Source organism: Armigeres subalbatus, chromosome 3 (assembly GCF_024139115.2).
Source record: "Armigeres subalbatus isolate Guangzhou_Male chromosome 3, GZ_Asu_2, whole genome shotgun sequence".
Lineage (NCBI taxonomy): Eukaryota > Metazoa > Arthropoda > Insecta > Diptera > Culicidae > Armigeres > Armigeres subalbatus.
Window position 1 is genome coordinate 266,273,771 of NC_085141.1, and position 23,760 is coordinate 266,297,530.

A 23,760-nucleotide genomic window follows, 5' to 3' on the forward strand; every position below is an offset into this window, starting at 1 on the left:
CAGCTGTCGTACTCACGTTCCAGCTGCGCGTAGAATGCGTCCTTATCATCATCAGTGCTTCCGGAGTGTGGGCTATGGACGTTGATTATGCTGAAGTTGAAGAACCGGCCTTTGATCCTCAACTTGCACATTCTTTCATTGATCGGCCACCACCCGATCACGCGCCTTTGCATATCGCCCATCACTATGAAAGCTGTTCCCAGCTCGTGTGTGTTGCCGCAGCTCTGGTAGATGGTATGATTACCTCTAAACGTTCGCACCATTGATCCCTTCCAACAAACCTCCTGCAGCGCTACGATGCCGAATCCACGGTCCTTGAGCACATCGGCGAGTATACGTGTGCTCCCGATGAAGTTGAGAGATTTGCAGTTCCACGAACCGAGTTTCCAATCGCTAGTCCCTTCTCGTCACAGTGGTCTTCGCCGATGGTTCCCGTCCGTACTCTCTTGATGATTATTCTTTGCGTAAGTTTCTCTTAAAGGCTGACTTGCAGGGCCTGACATCAAACCCCTAAATTTCCGGAGGACCATTCCTCCTTATTTCCGGTGGACCATGGTGCACAGTTTCACTTAGAGTCCCTCGCTGGCACTCGGACGATGATCAGCCGCCCCTAACATGGAGAACAGACGCTGTTGTGAGCCGATCCTGACATGGAGAACAGACGCTCAATAAGATTTGCACCTCCGGAGAGGAGCAAACCCCCCCCCCCTCCCTGTCAGCATACGACCATAGTTCCCACCGGGGTTGGTTACCCGATCTTCCCTAAGGTTGCTCGTATCCCGGCCAGCACCGCGGGGAGGTAGGGATAGGAGTTGCTGGGTAAGAGGCTAAGGACCGCGAGATGGGGTCTATTTTATTCCTTCAGGTACGCGAAGTACCAATGGTACGCTTTACCCAGCATTTGCCAACCATGTTTCTTATAGATGCTATGAATAATTAAATCAAAATATCATGAAAACAACTTGTTTAAATCACGTCCCTTAACAATAAAATCTGCATCAAACTGCAATTCTCGAAATAACTTACACAGAAAAAAATTTTTTTTTACTAAATGTGAAAATTGTGAAATGTTTGAAATGTCATAACTTTTTTGTTTATTAGTTTACCATCACCAAATTTTTATGGTAGATAGCTAATATAATGGACCGTTTTCCCTAAAAAAATTACGTTCGAAAAAGATAGGGTTTTGAGATATTTGAGTTTTTGTGACAAAAATGATATTTTTAAAGGCAAAAACAATTTTTTTTACTGTGCACATTTTCTTAAGAATCACCATTTAGTTGTCTAACTTTGCTGAAAAAATCATAACAATCGAACATTCCGTTTTTGCTGTGCAGCTTTTTAAATATTTTTGAACCATTTTCACATACACCCTTTTGAAAAGTTAGTCGTGACTCAATATGAAGATTTGATATCGAAAAATGACGATTTAGATGAAATTGAAAAACTGTGCAGAGTTTCAAATATTTTCGAAATGGTCGCTCAGGATCGACTGACATGCCCCCGTGGAATGCCTCATTACTAAAATCCAAGATGGCTAAATCGTGAATTTGGCAGATAGGAACACCTAGTGGTGTATTCATCTTGGATTGAACGACAATCTTCCGGGTGAGGTGGAAAATCGCAAATCGTTAAATTTAAGTAGGTATATATGAAAGGATTTTGCTCACTTTTTCCATTGTAGTTCAAAAATGAATAACTAATATTGAATTGTAATTAGCGTTTATAAATAAACAACAGATTATATGAGTGAGACCATTTTGGCCGGTGGGTGCGTTATGCACTGTTCTCCACTGGTGGACCAAGTGGCACAAAGGCTTATTTACAATGGTCTTGTCTTAGCCATCGGCTTAGCAGAACAAAATTTGGCGATGTGATTCATTTTTGATGGCGGCGGCGCACTTATCCGACATCTCACCTGCCAGAAGATCCAGACTATCATATTTCTCCATTCATAATCACCAAGACTTGTTCCGGCTCAGAATGTTGATTATTTGAAGCTACAAGCTACATCACGACTAGTTTTGTAATATTGATGAAAATAAATATGAATTTCTATTTCAATTTAGAAAATCAAAACTGCAGTCTTTCATCGACAAGTTCATCTTACATATATAAGGAGCTTTAGGTTGAAAGCGTCATTGATGTAGTACATCGCATGCTCAAAAAGCTTTGCAATCTTTTATACAGTTGAGCATTTGAACACCATCACATATGGTTTATTATATCTTTTTCATATAACTCTTTATAATATTTGTCTTGTTACCATAATCAATAAAAAGTGTCTAGAAATTTACTTTAAGGTTATCACTGGGAATATAGTTATAGAAACGAAAAAATATTATAACAAAAATGGAACTCTCTATACAGCCCTCTGTTTTATTTTATTATGATCAACAATTCTCCCAACAGAAATGGAAGCTACACTACCAAAGCTAATCACCCACATTGATAACTGTTCTAGTACGATGGGGAAATTTGAGTCACAGTTGCTTTTATTAGTGTGATTGCAACAGCGCGCTGATTTTTTCCTAAGCTACTGTATTTAGTTTTAATCTATTTCATTAAGTACTGAAAAGAACACTAATTAAGAAGGCATTATAGGCGTCAGCAGAAGCTTAGATACAAATTTGAACTATATTCTCCTGATGATATTTGGATTATATAATGCCTAAATTTGATTCAAATTTTGTTTTAACTCTCCAGTTGGGGTAAATGGCTACCGAAGTAGAATTCGCAACATATTAGAAATGTAATGTTGGTAAAAAAAGCATCAATCTCATAATTCACATTTTCTAAATCATCAATAAATTTTTAGGCAATCAACAATCCGTACCAAACGGGTTCGTCGCTAGTCGCTGCACATATCTGTGTGGTTCGGTCAGAGGAGCACGCCAAACGCTTTAGCGTTTTCTAAGTCTTCTCGCGATTTGTGGTGCCACAAACACGACGAACGACGACGCCGTTTTCTGCATCCCCATCGGGCCGGTTCTCTTCGCCATGCATGCGGTGTGCGGTGGCCGGCAGCAAATATCCATACCCGCCAGGTGGTTGTTGACTATAGAGTTGCTTGGTAGGTTGGGAATATCGCTCTTTAACCGAGCTCAAGCAATCGGCCTTTCAGTCTTTTGGCGTATGCTCGAAGGTGAACACCACCATAGCAACAGCCCGGACGCAGCAGCACCTGTTGCTTCGGATCGTGTGTGTGCGTTGTTTTCGTTGTGCCGCAGGATTTGTTCTCCCCGCAGCTTCCAAGTGATTCTCGCATGCTGATGGTGCACATTCGGCGGTGTGGCCACATCTTTAGTGAGTGAATGGGTGCGCGAGTCTAATCAGCGAACACTGGCTGGCAATGTAGCGCCGCGTCGTCGTCGCCCTTGGGGAGAATTTTCTCAATTCACGTGTTCGTCGCTGTTGGTCGTTTGTTTCGCTTTTCGGGATTTTGTTTTGCTTCTCAGTTTCCATTTAATCATTCAATTAAAGCTAATTTGCTTGCAAGATTGCCGTGAAGAGTGGAGCTGGAGAAAAAGCTGCGATAAAAACAAAAACACCCAACGGATTTCTGGTGCGATGATATTGGGGAAGTGATGTGGAAGCTGGAGAAGTGTAGGTAGAGTGTGATGATTGATCTGGAATAAAGAATGCGTAAGCTGGCAGCGTTCGTATGCCACTAAATGGTACTTCGTATGATGCTGGATTCAAAGCTATCCAATCTTAGCCTTTATGAAAATAAAAGTAATAAACTCCATAAGAAGATTTTTAGAAGTGCATGACAGCAGTGTATCTCAAATGACCATGTGAAGATTTTCCCCGATAGGAATTGTAAGTGGGAGCGGTATTAATCAGAAATTCCAGAGTGATTGAAGAATGGAGAAAGATTGTGCTGCTGGTAAACAACATGTCCCTGGTGTTCATGAGAGTGATTTTGACAATTAACTACGGATTACGGGGCTAGAAGCCAAGCTTTAATGTCAGAAGGATTATAAGCGGGTTGCCGTAAACGCGTGGGCATCGCTCGGTCATCGACGCAAGTCACGTTCTGTGTTGGTGTGAAGGAATCTGTTTAATTGCTTTATTAGTTGCCTTCTACATCCGTGTGTCGTCGGGTGTAACGAAGTTCGAAATGTGCTGTGTGCTGAATTAGGGGTCATCCAGCCAGTGTCGTCTGAAAAATGAAACACATATAAAACTAGACTAAAGAAGGCATATTAATTGTGTCACGTCGCTTGCTAACTGCTGCTTGAATCCAGGTAATTGTCTAAGAATACAATTATGTTGCTATTTAATACCCGCGAACGGTAGTTTAATGGCCAACTTACCGACAATTCTCTTTGACCACAGTTTATGGTAGCAGTTATCGTGCAATAAAGCAGGCGAAAATGCCAATCAAGAATATGTAGCTTAATTCCTAACATGAATGTGGCGTCGGTTTATATTGAGAAATTTCTAAAATTGGAGCAGAACTTTTGTCATGTCACAAGATGAGTTATGTGGCACTGTTTCATGCACTTCCATTACTTTATTGTAATTTTACAGATATGTATCAACATCAACTGCAAGATCGTCTTTTCGTACTTGACTAGATTTATTATGCATTACAAGTCGAGTTCAGTACGAGCCACTGAAGACGGTCTTACTGTTGAGGTCTGATCGTTACAATTCTGACTTCTGTATTACATTACTAATTTCAAAGCATTTACGTTGTGTTTATCTGTTAATGATGGCAAAAAAGAATAATGAATGCCTGTACGCAAAACATTAACTTTGCGATGGATTAACGATGCATTAGCTAGTTTGAATCTGATTAAGTTGCGCTGTAAAACGGCGCCTCATTAACTGCGTGACTTATCTCATGTATTCTGAAACAGAACATCCGGCTTGTTTGCCCATGTTTCAACATAATAAAAATCATTTATTATATTTTACTCGATTTATCATTAAATCAGACAAAAGACGAAGTGGCCTGTGCAAGACTTAAAGTCCACTTCGTTCCGCTCGTTGTAGCGGCCAACCGCGCAGTCATCGGAGATTTAGCAAATCGTATGCCACTGGATTGATCAATCTTTCTCGCTGCGTTCACTCAGTCATCACAATTTATTTTTAATTTTTTGTTTATGCATATAAAACCGAATAAACTATTTGACGCCTCAATTCTCGGTTAGCCGGTACATCCCCCCATCTTAGATTGCGCCCCACACTCGGCAAGCTTGTTGATCTAATAGGCTGCGCTTCACGCCTTCTTGTACCAATCGGATCGGAAACCAACACCATCTCAAAGGCATGGCTGAACGGCATTCTTGCAACACGCCCAGACCATTTTATGTTTCAGCGTTTGCCACCTAATGAATACGATATTCACCTTAGTGTTGAATGAATTCGTAAGCCATCCTTCCCTGCCACAAACCGTTTTCTCGCGCAAAGAAGATCACGCGCCACTCGAAATCCTGCTTTGGCCCTCTGCGCTCCAGGTTCAATTTAACGTAGAGCAGCGGTTCTCAACTTAAGATGTATGAAAAACGGATCTGAAAACTAACCGAATACATGGCTGTCCAAAAGTTGCCTGTTCGTGCTGGAAGGAGGCTTCCGAGCCTCTTGGAAGGAGGCTTCCGAGCCTCTTGGAAGGAGGCTTCCGAGCCTCTTGGAAGGAGGCTTCCGAGCCTCTTGGAAGGAGGCTTCCGAGCCTCTTGGAAGGAGGCTTCCGAGCCTCTTGGAAAGAGGCTTCCAGGCTTCTTGAAAAGAGGCTTTGAGCCTCTTGGAAGGAGGCTTCCAGGCCTCTTGGAAGGAGGCTTCGAGCCTCTTGGAAGGAGGCTTCCGTGCCTCTTGGAAGGAGGCGTCTGAGCCTCTTGGAAGGAGGCTTCCTGAGCCTCTTGGAAGGAGGCTTCTGAGCCTCTTGGAAGGAGGCCTGAGCCTCTTGGAAGGAGGCTTGAGCTCTTGGAAGGAGGCTTCTGAGCCTCTTGGAAGGAGGCTTCCTGAGCCTCTTGGAAGGAGGCTTCCTGAGCCTCTTGGAAGGAGGCTTCCGAGCCTCTTGGAAGGAGGCTCTGAGCCTCTTGGAAGGAGGCTTCTGAGCCTCTTGGAAGGAGGCTCTGAGGCCTCTTGGAGGAGGCTTCTGAGCCTCTTGGAAGGAGGCCTGAGCCTCTTGGAAGGAGGGCCTGAGCCTCTTGGAAGGAGGCTTCCGAGGCCTCTTGGAAGGAGGCTTCCGAGCCTCTTGGAAGAAGGCTTCCTGAGCCTCTTGGAGGAGGCTTCTGAGCCTCTTGGAGGAGGCTTCCGAGCCTCTTGGAAGGAGGCCTGAGCCTCTTGGAAGGAGGCTTCTGAGCCTCATGGAAGGAGGCTTCCTGAGCCTCTTGGAAGGAGGCTTCCTGAGCCTCTTGGAAGGAGGCTTCCGAGCCTCTTGGAAGGAGGCTTCTGAGCTCTTGGAAGGAGGCTTCCGAGGCCTCTTGGAAGGAGGCTTCCGAGCCTCTTGGAAGGAGGCCTGAGCCTCTTGGAAGGAGGCTTCTGAGCCTCTTGGAAGGAGGCTTCCGAGCCTCTTGGAAGGAGGCTTCTGAGCCTCTTGGAAGGAGGCTTCGAGCCTCTTGGAGGAGGCTTCCGAGCCTCTTGAAAGGAGGCTTCCGAGCCTCTTGGAAAGCGGCTTCCCGGCCTCTTGGAAGGAGGCTTCTGAGCCTCTTGGAAGGAGGCTGAGCCTCTTGGAAGGAGGCTTCCTGAGCCTCTTGGAAGGAGGCTTCCTGAGCCTCTTGGAAGGAGGCTTCCAGAGCCTCTCTTGAAAGGAGGCTTGAGCCTCTTGAAAGGAGGCTTCCGAGCCTCTTGAAAGGAGGCTTCCGAGCCTCTTGGAAGGGGGCTTCCGAGCCTCTTGGAAGGAGGCTTCCGAGCCTCTTGGAAGGAGGCTTCCGAGCCTCTTGGAAGGAGGCTTCCGAGCCTCTTGGAAGAGGCTCTGAGCCTCTTGGAAGGAGGCTTCCAGGCCTCTTGGAAGGAGGCTTCCAGCCTCTTGGAAGGAGGCCTCCGAGCTCTTGGAAGGAGGCTTCCGAGCCTCTTGGAGGAGGCTAGCTCTTGGAGGCCTGAGCCTCTTGGAAGGAGGCTTCCTGAGCCTCTTGGAAGGAGGCTTCCAGGCCTCTTGGAAGGAGGCTTCTGAGCCTCTTGAAGGAGGCTTCTGAGCTCTTGGAAGGAGGCTTCTGAGCCTCTTGGAAGGAGGCTTCCGAGCCTCTTGGAAGGAGGCTTGAGCCTCTTGGAAGGAGGCTTCTGAGCCTCTTGGAAGGAGGCTTCCTGAGCCTCTTGGAAGGAGGCTTCCGAGCCTCTTGGAAGGAGGCTTCCGAGCCTCTTGGAAGGAGGCTTCCGAGCCTCTTGGAAGGAGGCTTCCAGGCCTCTTGGAAGGAGGCTTCTGAGCCTCTTGGAAGGAGGCTTCCGAGCCTCTTGGAAGGAGGCTTCCGAGCCTCTTGGAAGGAGGCTTCTGAGCCTCTTGGAGGAGGCTTGAGCCTCTTGGAAGGAGGCTTCCAGGCCTCTTGGAAGGAGGCTTCCGAGCCTCTTGGAAGGGCTTCTGAGCCTCTTGGAGGAGGCTCTGAGCCTCTTGGAAGGAGGCTTCCGAGCCTCTTGGAAGGAGGCTTCTGAGCCTCTTGGAAGGAGGCTTCCGAGCCTCTTGGAAGGAGGCTTCCTGAGCCTCTTGGAAGGAGGCTTCCTGAGCCTCTTGGAAGGAGGCTTCTGAGCCTCTTGGAAGGAGGCTTCTGAGCCTCTTGGAAGGAGGCTTCTGAGCCTCTGGAAGGAGGCTTCTGAGCCTCTTGGAAGGAGGCTTCTGAGCCTCTTGGAAGGAGGCTGAGGCCTCTTGGAAGGAGGCTTCTGAGCCTCTTGGAAGGAGGCTTTGAGGCCTCTTGAAGGAGGCTTCCGAGGCCTCTTGGAAGGAGGCTTCTGAGCCTCTTGGAAGGAGGCTTCCGAGCCTCTTGGAAGGAGGCTTCCTGAGCCTCTTGGAAGGAGGCTTCCGAGGCCTCTTGGAAGGAGGCTTCTGAGCCTCTTGGAGGAGGCTTGAGCCTCTTGGAAGGAGGGCTTCTGAGCCTCTTGGAAGGAGGCTTCCAGGCCTCTTGGAAGGAGGCTTCCAGGCCTCTTGGAAGGAGGCTTCCTGAGCCTCTTGGAAGGAGGCTTCTGAGCCTCTTGGAAGGAGGCTTCCTGAGCCTCTTGGAGGAGGCCTGAGCCTCTTGGAAGGAGGCTTCCAGGCCTCTTGGAAGGAGGCTTGAGCCTCTTGGAAGGAGGCTTCTGAGCCCTCTTGGAAGGAGGCTTCTGAGCCTCTTGGAAGGAGGCTTCCTGAGCCTCTGGAAGGAGGCTTCTGAGCCCTCTTGGAAGGAGGCTCTGAGCCTCTTGGAAGGAGGCTTCTGAGCCTCTTGGAAGGAGGCTTCTGAGGCCTCTTGGAGGAGGCTTCCAGGCCTCTTGGAAGGAGGCTTCCGAGCCTCTTGGAAGGAGGCTTCTGAGGCCTCTTGGAAGGAGGCTTCCTGAGCCTCTTGGAAGGAGGCTTCTGAGCCTCTTGGAAGGAGGCTTCCGAGCCTCTTGGAAGGAGGCTTCCTGAGCCTCTTGGAAGGAGGCTTCCGAGCCTCTTGGAAGGAGGCCTGAGCCTCTTGGAAGGAGGCTTCCTGAGCCTCTTGGAAGGAGGCTTCCGAGCTCTTGGAAGGAGGCTTCCGAGCCTCTTGGAAGGAGGCTTCTGAGCCTCTTGGAAGGAGGCTTCTGAGCCTCTTGGAAGGAGGCTTCCAGGCCTCTTGGAAGGAGGCTTCTGAGCCTCTTGGAAGGAGGCTTGAGCCTCTTGGAAGGAGGCTCTGAGCCTCTTGGAAGGAGGCTTCCTGAGCTCTTGGAAGGAGGCTTGAGCCTCTTGGAAGGAGGCTTCTGAGCTCTTGGAAGGAGGCTTCTGAGCCTCTTGGAAGGAGGCTTCTGAGCCTCTTGGAAGGAGGCTTCGAGTTCTTGGAAGGAGGCTTCCGAGCCTCTTGGAGGAGGCTTCTGAGCCTCTTGGAAGGAGGCTTCTGAGGCCTCTTGGAAGGAGGCTTGAGCCTCTTGGAAGGAGGCTTCTGAGCCTCTTGGAAGGAGGCTTCTGAGCCTCTTGGAAGGAGGCTTCTGAGCCTCTTGGAAGGAGGCTTCTGAGCCTCTTGGAAGGAGGCTTCTGAGCCTCTTGGAGGAGGCTTCCAGCCTCTTGGAAGGAGGCTTCTGAGCCTCTTGGAAGGAGGCTTCTGAGCCTCTTGGAAGGAGGCTTCCGAGCCTCTTGGAAGGAGGCTTGAGCCTCTTGGAAGGAGGCTTCCGAGCCTCTTGGAAGGAGGCTTGAGCCTCTTGGAAGGAGGCCCTGAGCCTCTTGGAAGGAGGCTCTGAGCCTCTTGGAAGGAGGCTTCCAGAGCCTCTTGGAAGGAGGCTTCTGAGGCCTCTTGGAAGGAGGCTTCTGAGCCTCTTGGAAGGAGGCTTCCAGAGCCTCTTGAAGGAGGCTTCCGAGGCCTCTTGGAAGGAGGCTTCCAGCCTCTTGGAAGGAGGCTTCCGAGCCTCTTGGAAGGAGGCTTCCAGGCCTCTTGGAAGGAGGCTTCTGAGCCTCTTGGAAGGAGGCTTCCGAGGCCTCTTGGAAGGAGGCTTCCGAGCCTCTTGGAAGGAGGCTTCCGAGGCCTCTTGGAAGGAGGCTTCTGAGGCCTCTTGGAAGGAGGCTTCCGAGCCTCTTGGAAGGAGGCTTCCAGGCCTCTTGGAAGGAGGCTTCGAGCCTCTTGGAAGGAGGCTTCCGAGCCTCTTGGAAGGAGGCTTCTGAGCCTCTTGGAAGGAGGCTGGAGCCTCTTGAAGGAGGCTTCCTGAGCCTCTTGGAAGGAGGCTTCCGAGCCTCTTGGAAGGAGGCTTCCGAGCCTCTTGGAAGGAGGCTCTGAGCCTCTTGGAAGGAGGCTTCTGAGCCTCTTGGAAGGAGGCTTCCTGAGCTCTTGAAGGAGGCTTCCTGAGCCTCTTGGAAGGAGGCTTCCTGAGCCTCTTGAAGGAGGCCTGAGCCTCTTGGAAGGAGGCTTCCTGAGCCTCTTGGAAGGAGGCTTCCGAGCCTCTTGGAAGGAGGCTTCTGAGCCTCTTGGAAGGAGGCTTCCTGAGCCTCTTGGAGGAGGCTCTGAGGCCTCTTGGAAGGAGGCTTCCGAGCCTCTTGGAAGGAGGCTTTGAGCCTCTTGAAGGAGGCTTCCTGAGCCTCTTGGAAGGAGGCTTCTGAGCCTCTTGGAAGGAGGCTTCTGAGCCTCTTGGAAGGAGGCTTCTGAGCCTCTTGGAAGGAGGCTTGAGGCCTCTTGAAGGAGGCTTCCAGGCCTCTTGGAAGGAGGCTTCCGAGCCTCTTGGAAGGAGGCTTCCGAGGCCTCTTGGAAGGAGGCTTGAGCCTCTTGGAAGGAGGCCTGAGCCTCTTGGAAGGAGGCTTCCGAGCCTCTTGGAAGGAGGCTTCTGAGCCTCTTGGAAGGAGGCTTCCTGAGCCTCTTGGAAGGAGGCTTCCTGAGCCTCTTGGAGGAGGCTTCCTGAGCCTCTTGGAAGGAGGCTTCCGAGCCTCTTGGAAGGAGGCTTCCGAGCCTCTTGGAAGGAGGCTTCTGAGCCTCTTGAAGGAGGCCTGAGCCTCTTGGAAGGAGGCTTCGAGCCTCTTGGAAGGAGGCTTCCTGAGCCTCTTGGAAGGAGGCTTCCAGGCCTCTTGGAGGAGGCCTGAGCCTCTTGGAAGGAGGCTTCTGAGCCTCTTGGAAGGAGGCTCTGAGCCTCTTGGAAGGAGGCTTGAGGCCTCTTGGAAGGAGGCTTCTGAGCCTCTTGGAAGGAGGCTTCTGAGGCCTCTTGGAAGGAGGCTTCCTGAGCCTCTTGGAAGGAGGCTTCCTGAGCCTCTTGGAAGGAGGCTTCCTGAGGCCTCTTGGAAGGAGGCCTGAGCCTCTTGGAAGGAGGCTTCTGAGCCTCTTGGAAGGAGGCTTCCAGGCCTCTTGGAAGGAGGCTTGAGCCTCTTGGAAGGAGGCTTCCGGGCCTCTTGGAAGGAGGCTCTGAGCCTCTTGGAAGGAGGCTTCTGAGCCTCTTGGAAGGAGGCTTCCTGAGCTCTTGGAAGGAGGCTTCCTGAGCCTCTTGGAAGGAGGCTTCCTGAGTCTCTTGGAAGGAGGCTCTGAGTCTCTTGGAAGGAGGCTTCCAGAGCCTCTTGAAAGGAGGCTTCCTGAGCCTCATGAATGGAGGCTCTGAGCCTCTTGAAAGGAGGCTTCTGAGCCTCTTGAAAGGAGGCTTCTGAGCCTCTTGAAAGGAGGCTTCCTGAGCCTCTTGAAAGGAGGCTTCTGAGCCTCTTGAAAGGAGGCTTCCAGGCCTCTTGAAAGGAGGCTTCCAGGCCTCTTGAAAGGAGGCCTGAGCCTCTTGAAAGGAGGCTTCTGAGCCTCTTGAAAGGAGGCTTCTGAGCCTCTTGAAAGGAGGCTTCCTGAGCCTCTTGAAAGGAGGCTTCTGAGCCTCTTGAAAGGAGGCTTCTGAGCCTCTTGAAAGGAGGCTTCTGAGCCTCTTGAAAGGAGGCTTCCTGAGCCTCTTGAAAGGAGGCTTCCGAGCCTCTTGAAAGGAGGCTTCCGAGCCTCTTGAAAGGAGGCTTCCGAGCCTCTTGAAAGGAGGCTTCCGAGCCTCTTGAAAGGAGGCTTCCGAGCCTCTGGAAAGGAGGCCTCCGACCGTCTGGAAAGGAGGCCTCCGACCGTCTGGAAAGAAGGCCTCCGACCGTCTGGAAAGGAGGCCTCCGACCGTCTGGAAAGGAGGCCTCCGACCGTCTGGAAAGGAGACCTCCGACCGTCTGGGAAGGAGGCCTCCGACCGTCTGGAAAGGAGGCCTCCGACCGTCTGGAAAGGAGGCCTCCGACCGTCTGGAAAGAAGGCCTCCGACCGTCTGGAAAGGAGGCCTCCGACCGTCTGGAAGGAGGCCTCCGACCGTCTGGAAAGGAGGCCTCCGACCGTCTGGAAAGGAGGCCGCCGACCGTCTGGAAAGCAGGCCTCCGACCGTCTGGAAAGGAGGCCTCCGACCGTCTGGAAAGGAGGCCTCCGACCGTCTGGAAAGGAGGCCTCCGACCGTCTGAAAAGGAGGCCTCCGACCGTCTGGAAAGGAGGCCTCCGACCGTCTGGAAAGGAGGCCTCCGACCGTCTGGAAAGAAGGCCTCCGACCGTCTGGAAAGGAGGCCTCCGACCGTCTGGAAAGGAGGCCTCCGACCGTCTGGAAAGGAGGCCTCCGACCGTCTGGAAAGGAGGCTTCCGAGCCTCTGGAAAGGAGTTTCCGAGCCTCTGGAAAGGAGGCTTCCGACCGTCTGGAAAGGAGGCTTCCGAGCGTATTAGCTCAAAATAATTCTTTCCAGGTCCTCATCTACAAACAAAGCTATTTACATAGACAACGAACTGCAAAGAATAAATTTGAGCTGTTTTGACCTTTTTAAGAAGCGTCTGTCAACACTAGACCAACATTTGAAAAGGGCGTAACAGCCAAAATTTATTCCTTCTGATTCTCCATCTACTTATAAAGCTTTGTATGTAGATGAAGAATCAGAAGGAATAAATTTTGGCTGTTACGCCCTCTTCAAATGTCGGTCTAGAACTTCTCAAGGCCTACCTCTACACCCCCTCACGATTGTGAAATCCAATGGTCCTTCGTATATTTTCAAATTGTCCAACGCTCAAAGCTTTTGTGAAAATGCATGCTGATTACTGGTTCCAACAGGTTCAAAAGTGATGTGTCCGGATGCGATGTAGTCACGAATAAAATAGAGCTTGATGTTTACATGTTTGCACTCCTAGTTTAGGGTCATTCCTATGCAACGATTGTATCTGGATGAACTGGACGAGGTGGCCATTGATGTCTGCTTCTTGACCAGCGGACTGTATTCCTGTTCAACAATTTTGTTGCAAATATATTCCAAAAATGTGGCCTTAGTGTCTGTCAGCCACCGTACAACTCTCTCCAATGGAATGGCTTAAGGTGCTGGTAATATCGTTCGAGATAGACCGGCCCTGAAGCCATAATAAGGTATACATATGTCTGTCCAAAATTTTACGGTGGTTTTTTTGATATTTACTTAAGTCTGTAATCCACTTTCGTTCAGAATCTTGTTGATACTTACTTCTTATGGAAAGTTCATTTTTCCCGGCTCCTATTCATATTTAATTTTTATCACAAGGATGTGATCTTAAGAATCCAACATTCATCAATACTTGCCTCAGATTCTCGTCCCAGCACTAAGGGGCCTACCTTAAACCGTATCAGGTATCAGAACGACGGCTTACGAGGCACGTTCCCCTCAATTTGGGAGATTTGTGCCATCGCCTTCACTGGCCTTTCTCATCATTTACCTGACCTGGAAGGAAGTGAAAAGGGGAAAGGAAGAGGAAGTGAAGTTGGAAAGGAGAATGGAACAGGTTTCTAGAGAAGGAGGAAACAATCAATAAATACATACATACGATGCATTTTGTAAAACGCAATGAAACGCGAAGCATAAAATATACTGAATAAGTCACACAATACAAATGCATATGATATACCATTCATAGGAAAGCGCATTAAGCTAGGGACTGAGAGAAGTGTCACAAAAACACTGAGGACGTAACAATGGACGAACGTCAAAGACGAAACACAGAGTGGACTGTGAAAAACGCATCATGCGAATCCATATAGGTGACAAACACAAAGTACATTGTAAAAATCGCATGATGCGAATCCATATAGGTGACAGCTTGTTGAAAAACTAAGTAAAACACATATTCATACCCCACTCTTATCTAACTTCACGTTGAGATTGAACAAGAGTGGCCGATTATCTCGGAGAACCAAAAATTCAACTACGCCATAGCTCCGGTTAGCGCAGCAAGGGCTAAATACTGTGAAGGGGGCCCTGGTGCTTTACAGGCTCCGTTTGCGGTAGGTTTTTATTAGACCCCCGTAGGCACGGTAAGCATAAAGCCGCATTATACCGAGAATTGGGGGTCACCTGTATGATGGACTTTTATCACTGGAACAGGCAATCCGTAATGCTATTCTTAGCCAGATAACCAGCTGCCGCTATCTAGGCTGTTCGTGGAGAGAGGTTGACATTGACTTTACGTCCTAAAATTTAAAACCGTACCGGGACTTCTGCAACACCATCAAGTACTGACATGAGATTTCTTCTTGAAGATCACCGTGCAGGAAAGATTTCCTTTCATCCATCTGATGTACGATCCGCCCTTTCTGCAATGCGACAGCTAAAGTCAATCTTATCGTAGGGTTCATATGACCAGGAAAATAATTTCACGATCAATCCAGCTTTGTATCAAACATATTTTTCAACAAAATCCCTTTTGGCGCAGAATACCCATTTTGATTGTTATGGTTTTACTCCTTCAGGACTATAGATAGTGAAATATACAGATAAGCGAAGATAAAATCCCCTGTCTCCAAACGAACTGTCAAACGTATCTCCAAACGAGCATGACGTCACGATTTCAATGGAAACGTTAAGGGCTGTGACGTCATATGCGCGTGTGCACGGGCAAAAAAATCGCCTTAGCCATGCTTTCGCTCATCTATAGATTCTACTATCAATATTCAGGACAGTTCACTGGCTGCCACACTTGGTTGCCTGTTCATCCATTGTTGCCCATCACGCCAAATTGCCGGCCAGTGGTTTCGGGCGTTACAGCTTTTGATAGCGGGTAGATTTGAGGCGTCGAGGCAAATTTTTGCAGTAAATTTCAAATTGATTGCCGTATGATTGCAGGACAAGATTCAGCTATACCGAGCAGTACTGGATATTTGAAATTGCTAAATATTTCAATTACTGCCAAAATTAGTCACGCATCCTGTACAGTCCAGGATTTCTTCCTTTATCAAGTCTTCGATTATGTCGTCATTGGATTCATTAAAAGGAACTTCACAAGAAACTTCTTCAATATTTAGACCCTTGGCAATATTTTTTTAATATTTTTTTTAAATAATTCTGAAATGCAAGGTCCGATCGGGCCAATTTTCAATAGCAAATACTGGGACCGCACTCCCCGTCGAATGCAACTTGTTGCCAGTAAATCGGATAATGCCAAGTTTAAAAAAGTGTGCCTAAAAATTTGTGCACATACACACACACTCACACACACATACAGACATTATTTCAGTTCGACGAGCTGAGTCAAACGGCAAATAACAATATGGGTCTCCGGGCCTTCTATCAAAAGTTGTTTTTTATGTTTACTATGGCCTATGGCCTTTCGGTAAAACTTTTTTATACGAAAAAGTTGGTTTGCATTTTGCAAAGGGCGAAAAGTGAACAATGACAGGGAGTGCTTTCAGTAGTTGCTATCTTCCGAGAATGACAGTCCGAAGATGTGCTCAGGGGAGTAGTTTGTTGCAGGGCGTTCGGCCATTTCTGATCTAAATTAAAGCTTTCGTTTCAACTTACCCCGCATTTCAACTTGCCTAGTTTACCTTACACTTAATCGGTGTACGTATGCCGCCTCGCTTGTCTTCTTACGTCAATCCACACTCCTTCCGTACGTCACCAAGTAACATTTTTAGTTTTATAACGGTCTTGAAAATCATGATTTGCTCTTTAAGACTTTCATAAAACCATTTTAAAACCTAAATGTTACTGTGATCCGTACTCCTTCCGACCATTGCCCATGTCTGCAGTGGTTCGGTGCATTCTTGAGCGCTGAGTTCAAATACGGGCATTCTATCATCTCTTTCCAATCCTGATAACCATAATCTGCCTCCGTATGACCATACTCATTGGTTTGCGTACACTCCGGAAGAGCTGAATATATTTATAATTACTTTTTATTCTTGTCATAAGTGACTACACCAATTGCAATAGCGTACTCGGGGAAATCAGCTTTCATATGTCGATCTGCCGACTACACAATTTTCTATTATTTTGAACCACGAGACACCGTATGAATTACAACAGACATCTCGACACATGTTGCAGATTGTTTAAAAATGCATATGTCGATGACAATGCACAGTAAAATATTATGAAAATTAGACACGACGGAACTCATAATTGAATGTAAAATTCGGTAACAGAATGTGTACCAGACCATAATTTCAAGTTCTGTGATGGAAACGATAAAATAATTGAAATTTAAATTCAGTTTATCTTAGTTTTACATGATTCAACCAGAAACCTTGATGAGCCAGCACGTGGCTGTCAAAACAAATCAGAACAAACTTCATTGCGTTTCATTCAAACCGCAGCTGGCATCGATTTTATTCATATAAGCATCAACCAAAATGGATATCTGCCCATATAAAAACAAAGCAGCCTTTATTGCGCTGCATTTCATCACTGTAACTCTTTGTTTGTTGCCTATTCCGACGAGAAATCTGTTATGCTTTCAACAAACTCAATCTCCAACAGTTCCGTTTTGGAAGAGATTCCGTGTCGTGTAAATTTAAGATATCGTTTAGTCTGCTAGAGAGTAGTTGAATCGCCAGAACGCTTAACCTGTTCTATTTGGATCTGCTCGTTTTCAAGAAGTGGAAATACTCGAGTAGCTATCGAGATAGGCTCTCACTCTGTGGATCGAAGTTCGATTCCCCATGTTGGCACATTTTTTTTATTTTCCAATAAAAATATAAACAAATAAATTACAGCACGTGTAAATTTAAAAGAACCTATAACTTTATGTTGTTAAGCACGGAGGTCAATTTGTTACATCTACTTGAACGGAAATTTACAGGTTTTGTTCGAACTGTGTGGGTAAAGTAGGTCAACATTTCGGCATCTTAGAAGGCCCTTAGCATGAATTTAATGCAATGAATAATTTTGTTATCCAACCTCCAGTCAGTCTAGATGTTCTCAGTCTCACCCACAGAACCCATTGTCATCCCAGATGTCTGTACTTCAGTCTGTGCAGGTTCAAACCGAATAAAATTAATTTTTTTTTATTGAACATCAACAACAGAAATATTTTTCACTTGAAAAAAATACATCTGGTGAAGAAACGTCGGTTAAATAGTAAACTCGTTGTGAAATTAAAAGACTGAGTAGCCGTTCAATAAATATAATTAAAACGTACAGTCGATCTATAATCAGTCAAATAGCAATAACATAAAATAAGGTTCCAAGATTACTACTTAAAGAGCGAAAAATAAATTTGTAAAACATTTTTACATTTTACACAATCATTTAAAATGGTGCCTGTGGAAAAACACGACGTCCAATCCAATATATTTGAGAATTAGTAAAAACAATCAATCAAATAAACCACACTTACTACACAAAGTAATTATCTCCTCAAACAATCAGCGAAAGAATCCAAAGAAACCGCAGTACACTGCAATTGGGTTGCATTAAACCACCTAACCCATATTTCCAATTATGGGCTAATGCGTCTGTGTTTGATCGAATGAGCCGAAATGGGCTGCTAGCACGCAAATGTTTGAGCATGATTAATGACGACCAATTTATTGTTTTACGTTGGAAAATACACCCGGAGCGGGTCGCTCGTAAACACTGGCAAACATAATAAAGCCTCTGTTTGCAAACTTCATCGGTTGAACCGCTGATTTGCCAAAACGGTGGGTATCAAAAATCAATAACATCTTTAATAAGTTAGTTTTGTTTTCACACGTTTCCATTTCGGCTCAATGAGTCGCTAAGTGCCGAACAAAGCCAGTTAGTTTGGCAGTAAATTAATCTTAATTAACGTTTTCATCATCTACCGAGCTGAATTTCACATTGACAGACAGTTATTTCCAACGAAGGATGAATTCACCGGATTGAACCCCCTTGCACTTGAAAGAACTAAATGACCATGTGTTGAACAGCGAGCAGCAGCAGTTAGCCGTACCGTTCTGATACTTTTATCCATTAACCATTTTTTTTTTCGATCGTAACCGTTTTGGAGAGGATTTTAACACCTTGGTTACCTGACACACATTTGCTGGCGATGATTATGGGGCGCAGTGCTGACGGTGAACCTTTTTCCCTGGAACGCGAATCGTCATCGTCCGCGTGTGCTTTCGAGTGATGTATGGTCGGAGCTGTGCGAAATAAATTCCTTACAATCAGTGGCGATGGCAACCAGAAGGAACTATAGCTACGGCGAGCACATGGATTAAATGTACCGAACAAAACATTCATAAAACATAAGGTTCGTTTCTGAACTTGCCATTTACGAGATTTAATCCAATTAAGCGATTGCAACGTTTGCGTTTGAAGTTAGTGGTTCCCATCGCTTTCGGAATCCCGTTTGTTAAGTATGGTTGGTTAAGATGTGCGTCAGCACGTTTAGGTGAAAGTACGGTGTTACAAATATATTGTTTTTCCTAGAGTTAAAAGTTTTGTTCTCTTGATAATATGTGCATGACATAAACATTATTATTATCTTTGCTAGTAAAGTATGGTTGATGCAGAAAATTCAATTGTATATCGCCACCAAGCTCTGAAAACATTTTATAAACTATACTCAATTCGAATTTAAATAACATTATTTGTCATAAAACGAGTCAGTACTATACCATTCGATTCCACAACTTGATTATAAAGTAGAGACACTAAAGGCGGCTTTACCTATGAGCTCGAAATACGAAACTGTGAAGTTACAATCAAGTGGCGAAATTTGATGAGATAGTACTAAATCGTCTTACGACAAGTGAAGACATTCCGCTGAAAAAGCTCAAAATAATTTTCTAATTTAATAAAATGTGAAAGGGCGAACCTTTTACTTCTACTCTTTATTCTATGAAAATTCAGTCTTGAAAGCTATATGCTTATTTTCTGTAACGCCACAATGTTGTTACCGTATTCTCCTTTTCCACCATGCATGATTTAAACATAAAGGTCAGTTTCATACCGTAGGACTATGGCCTGTTCTGCTTCAATAAATTGTTCATGTCTCTATCAATTACCAGCAACCCAACGTTCATTCAGCATCATCTGCTGGATGCTAAAATAATCGATGAAATTCGAGTAGACTGATTCGGTACAATACAATCTCGTTGAATGGGGATACCTACGGGGATATCGTCGTTTCGGAGAAGCATGAAAAAAAGTGCCCGCTGATGCATGACGTGGTGATTGAAGATGATGCTAATTAGCGATAATGGCCGATGGACAACGGTTATAATAACGTGTATTAAAGCCAGTGCCAGAGCTCCGCACAGTGGGTGTCTGATTACTTCTGACAAGCTGAACAATACAAAATGACTCGGAACGAAATATGAGACTGACTTCACTGTGGAACAGGAGAACGCCATATGGTGGAAATGCCGGGTTGATGAGGTTCTGGTGGGTATACCTGGCGGTTATAATTTTGATTTTCAGCGAATTTCATGTTGAGGACTTGTGGTTACGTTTTTCTGATATATTCCTGTTCTAATATGAATTTTGTACTTTTATTTTTAGAACATTTGAATCTGCATTTTCTATGGACTATTGTCTTTTATTATAATATCTGAACGTATAGAAAACTCGAACAGTTGTTTTAAATAGTATTTTAATATAAATTATTATAAGGCAAAATAGACTTCTCAAATCTTAATACTATCCTATCAAACTACGACTATTTTCAATTTTATTGGTAGTACTATATTTCAATGCTTTTGGTTTCTGTTAAGGCTTTGAAAATCATTTGCTGTTAACGTTGATGCCATGCAAAGTATGTTTTGGCACAGCCTAATAGACACGTTTTCTATCCGTTTTAAGTAATTCGTGTATTGATCCATTCCTCATTCTTGTCTGCTGTGTAGCCAATTGGTTTGTCATGCTAACATTGTTTCTTTGTACACATTCTTGTGTGGTAATCTTCGAAGTAGTGCTCTATAGGTGTATCGTATCAGTCATGGCCATGGTCAGTGATTGCCATATTGGGGCAATAATCAATAAATCTAATTCTGACACCTAGCGCTTAAGATTTTTTATTGGCTCAGACGAAATCCATGAAATAATATTCCGCAGTTCATGAGCCTATTTTAATCCTGTTTCTCAACAAAGAAGAAGCTTAAAATGATTCGTTCCTCATTTTTATTGTTTTCCAGCTGCCAATATGTTTTATGACATATGGAAACTTATAACTTCGATTCCGAATCAATTGTTTCTGAAAGATGAAGTATCATGATAATAGTTTTATTTATTATCAAACTAACCTCGACAAAGCGTGCAACACCAGCCTCGAAACATGTGGAGCACACTGTGCACGTAACTTTCGTGTGCCTTTCGTACACAACACCCAGTGGACCAGTAAATAATTTTCCGCTTTATGAAAAAAAATTCTCCATGCTAGGGCGGAAATCGAACCCAAATCTCAAAGCACGCAAATACGCCCAGACGGCTTATTTTCGCTTGAAGCTCTTACGCCATACGGACAACATGACCAGCCCACCGTGTTGTACAAGCATAACAATATTTATCCTTTTAAACACGTGGCATAACTCGTGATTCATCCAGCGCCATCGCAGATGTCGATTTCCTGTTTACCATCAAGTATTGTCCGCAGTACCTTGCGCTCAAATACTTCAAAAACTCTCCGATCAACATCATGTTTCATGGCCGTATAACGCCACCGGAAGGATCAGAATAGAATACTGCGCAAATTTCGTTTTCGTCCGCAGACTAAAGGACTTGAGCTGGTTACGAGGTCCGTAAAAATCTAATCCATATCTGCTATACGGTTTTTACCTCGTGGTTAGCTTTTTGTATTTATTTTCTAAAAAAAATGTAAGAATCGTCACGCTTCTCAGTTCCAAAAAGTAGCCACTATTGCATAGTAAAATCATTTGTTTACTTAGGTCATGTGCTTCGTCTCTGTGCTAAGTATAAGCAAATATGGCGGTCGATGGGAGGAACAAATTGAAATAATTTTATTTGGTGTACTAAACTAAGTTTGTTTTTCAAATTCTTTCGTGAAAACATTCAACAGCAACAATATTTTGTAAGGGTATGCGATAACACACTTTTTCCTAACGAAACGAAACGAAACGAAATTTAAAATGTCTATGTTAATTCGGATCGAAACGAAACGAAATATAGATTTACTTTCGCGACTTCGAAACGATACGAAATCAAGGTTCAATAATTTCGAAATTTTTCGAAACGAAACGAAATTTTATTTTATTTCCGCGGAATTTTTATTAAATTGGTTTTACATTATGTACATACCAAATTTTTTCGCCGAAAATCAGCAAAATTTTGCTGAATTTTGCCGAGCTGAATAATCAGCAATCATTTCAGCAAAAAGAAATTACTGAAAATTTCGGCAAGTGATCTGACATTTCATTTGCCAACTATTTACTGGATAATCAGCAAATTCGAAAAGTTAGCTGAAAATTCAGTTGGTTTGGCCGTTGCAGGATTCGACAGCATCATGCTGATAATCAGATTTTTCGATCCAAATTATTAAGAAAATAATTTTTAAATTTAATTTATTTTAAAGAGCACATTGGAAATTTAAAATCATTACAGTAGCCGTTCGATGACTGCAAAATGTTTACTTTTCAGTTAACGAATGCCGTTCGATAACTGCAACGCATTCTAGACGTCAAACAGTTGTCAATCGACGTCAGATGCAATAAAAGTGCATCTAAATATGCAGTGCAATGCAGCTGTCACTGAGTTTGACATCAGTTTGAAGTTTAACGGTCCGATAACTGCAAAACTGTTGCAACTATCGAATTGCAGTTAAATGACTTGCAGTTATCGAACGTCTACTGTATAATAGATATACACATTAGGGTGGCGCAAATTAGTATGGGAAAAACTTTTTTCAATTTTTTTGATGGGCCGCCCTTTTATTCGGTTCTATTTGATGCCCTGATGCTGTGGACAAAATTTTAGCCAAATCGGACAACGTTTGGGCGGTGCTAAACCCGTTGGAAGTTTATATGCAAAAATGTATGCAGAAACATCCAAAAACAGTAAATTGCAGCTGGACTACACAACTTATAATGAAGAACTATGATACTTATTCAGATCTTGGAGAATTTAATACAGAATTTTATGCAGAAAACCGCGAGAAGATTAGAGTTTGCCCGGCTAAGTTATTAGCATTTCTCTGAAGGGGGGTTTGAGCAAATTTCGTTTCTTTTACCTTTGAAAAGAAATAAATTCACCCCTACAACACTCCAGTAAAATGCTAATATCTTTGCGTAATAAAATCTAATCTTCTCGCGGTTTTTACCATAAAATTCTGTATTTAATTCCACAAGAACTGAATGAGTATCATGGTTCTTGATCGTAAATTGTGCCGTCTAATTGCAAATCACTGTTTTTGGATGTTTCTGCATACATTTTTTCATATAAACTTCCAACAAGTTTAGCACCGCCCAAACGTTGTCCGATTTGGCTGAAATTTTGTCCAGAGCATCAGGGCATCAAATAGAACCGAATAAGAGGGCGGCCCAAAGTGTTTTTTGAGCCACCCTAATACACATTCATCGGATCTGTGTGAAAAGAAGGACCTCAAGCGCTGGACATCCTCTTCGATTGGATTGGCTGAAAAATATATTAAATTATCCATATCATGATTCGATATTAATCTTAAAGAAATGTACATACAATATGACTTATTAGAAGAAATACTTACCAGTATCATGTTGGATTGAGCGGAATTCAGTGATTCATTATCTAAATAATACAAATCAAAAACCTCGCCAGAAACAGCAATTGAAAAAGCTCCTGCATAAAATGAAAATGGCTTCTTTTCTTCATATTGTGGAACTGTCAAGTAGATGGGAAATGCTGAACGATCAGTAATCTGAAGAAGTATGCTGATTTTCAGTTAAAACAAAACAAATAACTGACTTTCAGTAATCTCCAAAATTGCTGATTGATTTTCAGCAAATCGTTTTGCTGGAATGCTATTTAAGATTTTGGTGTGTACACACCATTTTTTTGCCGAATTTCAGCAAAGTTTTGCTGAATTTTGCCGAGCAGCCATTTCAGCAAAATAAAATTATCGATGTACTGGATGTACAATGCACAATCTCATACTATAGTATCTTGATGACGAGAATCTTTTCTTGGTCTTCTAATATCCGGAAGCAAATTGCTCGAAATTGTCTTCATGCTAGAATATAAATATTAAATAAATTAAGATATCCGCCATTTCCCAGAGCTGAAAAACATGATGATTTCAACTTCTTATGGGTCTTACCAAATAACTCAAGTTCGGTAACGTCTTGTAAACTTCCGGATCCATTTACTCACTCGCTGCATATTTAAAAAGAATTTAAAAGTTTTGTAGACAAAAACGGAAACGCGAACTGAGCGAACAAATACAGTGACCACTTTTTCACAAAGGCAGGCAAAGGCAGTGACAGCCATCAACGGACGAATATGCTAAATGTTCAGCAATCTAGTGAGATTTGCTGAATTTCAGCTAATACCAAATAAGTTGCTGATTTTCGGCAAATTCAAAATAGCTGATTGAAATATTTTATTTGAATTTGGTGTGTACGCAATTCAGATTTCACTTTTTCGAATTCAAATAATTGTTTTGCGACCAATAGAGTTATAATAACAGAAGAGGCAGTCTGTGATAAATCGCCCCATTCTCGCCGCATGTGATAAATCGGCGATAAGGCAATACCCCAGAATTTGTGTTGAGCTAAGTCAAAATTAGAAAATGATTGCTTATTTTTTTTATTTAGTGGGATACTCAATTATGTATCCACATCTGCCATGCGTATGCATTATGATATTATTAGACCAACATTTGGAAAGGGCGTAACAGCCAAAACTTATTTCTTCTTATCCAGCTTTCCACGCTCGGTAATGGCGGCTTATCGGTGTGTAAAAATCAATTGGTCACTGTAGTGATGAACTTTGTACTACCTTAAAAATCACTCTAATAAAGATTAAAAAAA

General features: G+C 44.5%; 1 protein-coding gene across 2 annotated transcripts in view; it reads left to right on the top strand.

Annotated features, from left to right (window-relative positions):
- The first annotated feature begins 3,073 nt into the window (after positions 1 to 3,073).
- LOC134224093 (uncharacterized) overlaps positions 3,074 to 23,760 on the top strand; it is a 289,525-nt gene continuing 268,838 nt past the window's right edge. For both annotated transcript variants that reach the window (XM_062703326.1, XM_062703327.1), the window contains exon 1: positions 3,074 to 4,250. The gene's annotated coding sequence lies outside the window, so the exon portion shown is untranslated. The remainder of the gene's footprint in view (positions 4,251 to 23,760) is intronic.